Source organism: Micromys minutus (genome assembly GCF_963924665.1).
Source record: "Micromys minutus genome assembly, chromosome: 7".
Classification (NCBI taxonomy): domain Eukaryota; kingdom Metazoa; phylum Chordata; class Mammalia; order Rodentia; family Muridae; genus Micromys; species Micromys minutus.
The window spans coordinates 47962792-47969216 of NC_137976.1; positions in this window are offsets into that span (position 1 = coordinate 47962792).

Genomic DNA, 6425 nt, shown 5'->3' on the forward strand with positions numbered 1-6425 from the left:
GACACCTAAGTTTTGATACAGGAGTACATGAAAGACGTTTCTTATTCCAATCAGAATAGAGGAGGGGATTGTAGTTTTCAAAAGTGTCACTATCTGAAAGACAAAGGAAACTTCTAAAAATGTTTTAGATGGATTAAAAAGAGAGAGGAAGACATGATTATTGCAATACCAGACTGGATCTTCTACTAAAGGGGGAAAAGTACTACAAAGAGCTGTGTGAGAGCAGCTGAGAGCAAGTCGGTGTGGGCTGAAGACCTGCAAGCTTGCACTTCCAACTGGGCTGTTGCTATGCTAAGAGAGTGCTAAGATTTGTAGGAAATACATACTGAGCGTCAAAGGCATATACATGCTTACACACAAATCATCACATGGGTGTGTTTGCATGTGTCTGCCTAGACATATACAAATACTCATATTCACAACAGAGAAGGGAAGCAAATAATAGTGCCAGGGGAGTAAATGGTTAAAGACCAGTTTAATCTAGAAATAGGAAAATACTGCCTTACTTATACTAACTTATTTCAGTCTTGTTCTAAGTTTGAAACTTTATTTTCAAATACAATTTTGTTTTGTTTTGGTTTCATTCCAATATAGGGGTCTCAATATGCTGCCCAGGATAGCCACAAAACTATAATCCTCCTGTTCCTAGCTCCCAAGCCCTGATAGAAATATTAAATAAAAAGTGCCTCAGCAAGGACCTAAGAAAAGAAGTTTATTGATTCAAACAGCCTGTTTGTCCAACATCAGTAGTCATGCACAAAAGCCTGCTTCTTGGGGCTGAGATTTCTGAGGGAGTGTTCCCTGTTCTCTGAGCACAGCTTCATTTGAAAATTCAGAAGGAAATGAAGGAGGCTTTACTGGCAAGTTCACTCTTCATTTCTGAGTCTTGTTCTGCCCTAGGTACTGGCTGGGATCCACCAAAACTTCAATCATTTTTTTTTCTTTATTTCTTAGGAAAATGAATAAAGTTCTTTGATTTTTCTAAAACTCCAGGACAGACTTAGCCTCTCCCCTATTAAACTATTTCATATCAAAAGAAGCTAAACTGTGTCTGGCCAGCCTTCACCCAAAAGTGAAACCTCATTTCTTCACCCAAACCCTGAGGCAATGCTTTTTGTTGCTACCTTCATGGTAACTATGGAAACAGTGCAAAGTTTATATCAACCCCACAGCAAGATACACACACACACACACACACACACACACACACACACACACACACACACACACACACACACACACACACACACGGAGGAGGGGGGAGGGGGAGAGGAGGGAGGGTATGGGTGGAGGGAGGGAGGAAGAGGGAAATGGAGGGGGAGGGAGGGGGAGAGGGAGAGCACAGTGGAAGTTGGCTGCAGTTCAGAGCACCTGTGAGTGCCCAAGTGGAGCTGGGACAACAGGCTCTGTGGTCACTTTCCCTTCTCCTCCTAGAGACCTGTCCCTGTCACAGTGTTCTATTGCTGTGAAGAGACACCATGACCACTGCAACTCTTATAAAAGAAGCATTTAATTGGGACTTGCTTAGAATTTCAGAGGTGAGTCTAATATTATCAAAGGGACCTTGGCACTTGGTGGCAGAGAGATGGGCATGGCTCTGGAGAAGTAGCTGACAGACTCATCCTGATTCACTGCCAAGGACCAGCCTTGGCTTGGAGATGGATTCTGAGAGAAGGAATTTCTGAGAGTGGCAGAAACAAATTGTAGTCAAATTGTGGGTCCAAGTTGACAGTCTATCCTCTGGTGGAGACAACTTCCCAGCCTGCTTTCTCTCTGTTCTGCATTCTTTTTCTCTGATCTACTTTCTCTGGAGATCTCTACACAGCTCTTGATGTTCAGCTAGAGACAGTTCTCCAAGCAGTTCTCTCTTGTATTCTAAAGCCTTTTTCTGGATAGCTCCTGCAGATCATAAACCCAGTTTTTTATTTTACATATCAATCTGGTCATTTCCTCCACGTTTCCTTTTGATTACCCTAAGAACCAGCATCTGGCGACCCCAGTCCCTTAGTTCTTTGGAGACAGCAAGCAAACATTTTTTTTCAGCATTGCAAAAGAATTCAGAGATCTTCCTGCTTCTATTAAGCACAGACCATTAGCTATCTGGGTGGGACCCAGACCTGAAATAACCATTTCTATCAAACGAGGGCCTGGATTCATTGTGTCCCAGGCTGACCTTGAACTCTGGAATCTGCCTGCCTTTGTAGCTTTCTGACAAGCTGGCTCATAGTGTAGCTGCCACTGTTTCTTTAGATTCATCAAGCCTCTCATAATTCATATTACATCCTTTTTTTTGCATAGTTGAGAAATCATATATTTTTGATCTCATGTTTTTAGAGGTTTTTTTCCACAGTCTTAAGAGCTGTCCTGAAGGTCCCACTGGCTACCATTTTGCTGAGACATTAGCCACACCTTCATCTCCTGGACTATCTGATTCTGAACTCTGATCATGAAATCATCAACATTTACAGGGAGCGCATTCCTTGAAGGAAATAGGTAACGATATGAACTTATTATTATTCAAACAAGCCTTATGCCCACAGCAGCCATGGACACTCATGGAAGCCACACCACTGGCTCTGTTCTCAGGGGCAGGAATCTTGTCATTCTGTCCCCACCAAGACCATGTTGAACTCAGCACTTCTGAACCATAGGCAGCTGGCAGAGAGAGACACCAAGTCTGCATTGGGCTTTGAAAACACAAAGTCCACACTTCCTCCTACAAAGAAGCACCTTCTAATCCTCAAGTAGTAGCAGCCTCTGATGACCAAACATTCAAATACATGAGCCTGTGGGGGCCATTCTGATTTAAACCACAAGACCTCTTTCCATCACCTGTACATTTGGGTAAAGGGCTTGACCACTATTTATTTATGCAATAAATATTTAAACTGCAATGGCTGGGAATGTGGGTCAGTTGATAGAGTGCTTGTGTAGTGTGCATGAAGCCTGGATTCAATCTCTAGCACCTCATAAACAGATATACTCCCTTAATCCCAGCACTTGGAAACTGGAACAGGGTAACAAGACATTTAAAGTGATTCTCAGCTATATATTGAGGCCATCCTGGGATACATGAGATCCAGTCTTCAATAAATAAAGAAGTCAGTAAATAGGTAATAAATACTTAAGCTGTACCTACTCTCTATTCTACCGAAACGAAACCTTTATTTGCTCTTGCTGCTTTGGTATAAAACGTATTTGCGTGTTGTAAAATATTTATTTTATTTATTTGTATCACTGTTCCTCTGTGTTTATGGTGCTCGGAGGTAAAAACAGAAGCAGGTGTTAGATATTCTGGAGCTGGAGCTACAGGCAATTGTGAGCTGCCACATGTAGATTCTGGGAACTGAACTCCAGTTCTCAAAGAAGCAGCAAGTTCTCTTAACCATCAAACCATCTGAACATCTCCGGGTGTAACATTTAAATCAAACTTTTGCCATGTCATACTGGCAAGCGGGTTTATTAAGTAAAGTCACTTACCACCAAGATCAATAACCTGAGTTCAAGCCTCAGAAATCACACAGGAGAAGAGAACTGACTCCAACGAGTTGTCCTGTGCACACCGTGGCACACCCCAGACCCCTACACAGTCACACAAAAGCAAGACAGTCTATTAACAACAGAGAGAGTGGACTCAGCCAATCTGTACTGAGGAAGCTGCCTCTGCACTTCTCAGCGACAGCTAGCTTAGGGGTAAGACATGGGCAAGTGTTCCACCGAAATGCTCTGGGAGTGATGGCAAATGCTAAGGGAACGATTGATTAGGAGGAGGAAAGGGCCTGGAAGAATAAGTAATTAACAAAAAAGTAAACATGTCTTACCCAAGTAAGCTGAGCTCTGCTACTTTGGACTGGATAATAATCGTTTGCTCTGTCTTTTGTTTTTGTTTTTGTTTTTGTTTTCCCAAGGAAGAATTTGTTTGGTTTTTAACAGACTCAGTCTCAGGTATTTAGGACATAAAAATCACAAGGAGAGTTTACTTAGATGACAGGAAGTGTCACCCCCTCCGGAAGATCTGAACAGGCTTGGCTTTTGAACCAGGAGCCACAGGAAGCTGGCTCCGGGTGCTAGAGGTTTAGACCTGGTGGGCTATTTGGAAACTGCATGGCAATCTTTATTTGTGAAGTGAGGCTTCAGTACCAGCAGGTGGCTCCCTAGCATTTGAAATCACAGTCTTTGCCTAAGTGCTAAGGGCTTTTAAGCATGAGATGTTGGGAGGGTCTGGCTGCAGGGATAAGACAGGATAGGAGGAAGGCATGATATAAAAGCAAACATTACCACCATCAATTTGGGGGAACCTCCTTTAGAATATTCTACAGTAACACTATGATATTGCCAGAAGAAATTCTGCATAAAACAAAAACTTGTTGTGCCAAACACATTTGAATTGCACAAAAGCTCAATGATTAGATACTGAGCTTACAAATGTAGCCAGCCACAGGCACATCTGGCTCCTTCTGGTCACAACAGTGGATCACAAACACACAGCAGGCATATGGTAAGAGCCCATGACTATCTCCTGCCTAAGACATTGCCGTCTTACCCAGTTTCTCCAGTGTACAGCCAGCCCCTGGTGCAATCAGGGGCTGAGTCACAGTAACAGCGAAGCAATGTTTTTTTGGTGCCAGGCCTGATAGCAAAATAAGTGGGCCAAGCACAGCTCCTCCGCCTCATGGTCAGGCACGTATCCCTTCCTGAGATGGTATATTTCTGGGCTTTCTTTTCAGCTCCTGAAGGTCCACAGCTGCTACAGTGCTGACATTCTTCCCAGAGGTGTTGCTGCTGCCTGTGTGTCCCCAGCACCACTCCCATTGGAGACCTGGGTCCCTATTACACAGCAGATTTTGCTGTTTCTTTGAACTAGAGAAAGTTGGAAATGATTTGGAATAAACTTTGCTGATCTGACATAACAAAACAAAACAAAAACTTGTGACTGCAGTCTACCCTTTGCACCCTGGCGCCTCATTTCAGTATCTTATCCTCCCCTCACCCAGTCTACCTTCACAGGGGGAAGTTCTTACATATAAGGGGGGGGGAGAGGAGAAGGGGGAAGGGAGGGAGGGAGGGACAGACAAATTGACAGACTGACTGACAGAGAGACAGAGAGCAGAGACAGAGAAACAGAGAGACAGGTAGAAACACAGAGAGATAGACATTTTGACTGACAGAGAGGTAGAGACACACAGAGACAGACAGACAGACAGTGACAGACAGACAGACAGATCACTGTAGAACTAAAAACATGACATAGCCCCACTCACCTCAAGTGGTAACTCTGGACCAGACATACCTGGAACCTGATGCTGTGTGAGAGCTGTACTTTACCCAGCCTAGCACAAAGTCTAGAGTAAGACTATATGGTATTCTACCTGGAAGCTAAAGACAGCCCCAGTACCATGAAGACAATATGTTTTCTTTAAGAGTCTTTGAATGCTCTCGGTTATGTAAAATTCAGACTAGGTATCCTGCCAAACAGACTTAGCAGAATGGCAAGCCATTTAGGCAGCTGCCCCGGAACTCCCACGCATCATTTATAGCCTGGATTCAAACAAAACACACTGGCTTCAGAAGATAGATAATTTAAAACATAGTGTAGCCTTTAAAGGGGTTCCAAGTGCTCTAGTCACCTTCTCAGGGCTCCATTTCGTTCCTTACTCAAGTCTTAGAACATTTCAGAAAACAAAATCTGTAGATGGAATCTGTAGGGCAGGAACAGGTTTGGCTTATAAGAGTTTGACGATGCTTTAAAGCAATGAAACATAATTTAAGAGGTTGTCTGGCTGCCCACCCAGGTCCTAGAATTATAGGTCCTTGGAAGGAATGTGTAGACCTCGCAGCAGAGTTAAGGAAGCCCATGTGTTTGCTGCCAAGCTCCTTAGATGGGTGATTTCAGTCGTTTCCCTTAAAAAAGTGTTTGTTTTCCCACTATTTACCTCTCTGCCATAGAGATCTTTCTACAATACTGTGTGATTTTATTTCCCTGTTCTAGAAGCTCACTAACCCGCATCTTCCACCCAAAGAAAGGGGCTAACTCTTTAATGCTCTGTGGTCATAAACAAGCTTTGCCTGATTTATGATAATGATAAGGAACACTGGGGAGCCCTCAGTATAATAGTGGAGAGCCTGGAGTCACAGCTCTGCTCCCAAGGAACAGGGAGGTAGCCAGCCTCCGAGAAAGAGCAACAGCAGCAAAAGTCTGGATTCCTTAGGCTGTTGTGAAGGTTAACTGAAACACAGGTTAACAACCCCTAGTGTTGTGTGTCCCTTTATTCTCACGTGCTATTCTGTCCGGTGTGACTTTCTTCTCTCTCCTAAACTCACTGTCCTAGCTTTGTTTCTCTGCTGGACCTGCATTTCTACTCCACCCTACCCCCACTTTCCAGGAGCAGCTCTTCCTAGAACCCAACATCTTCCTTGAATGCCTC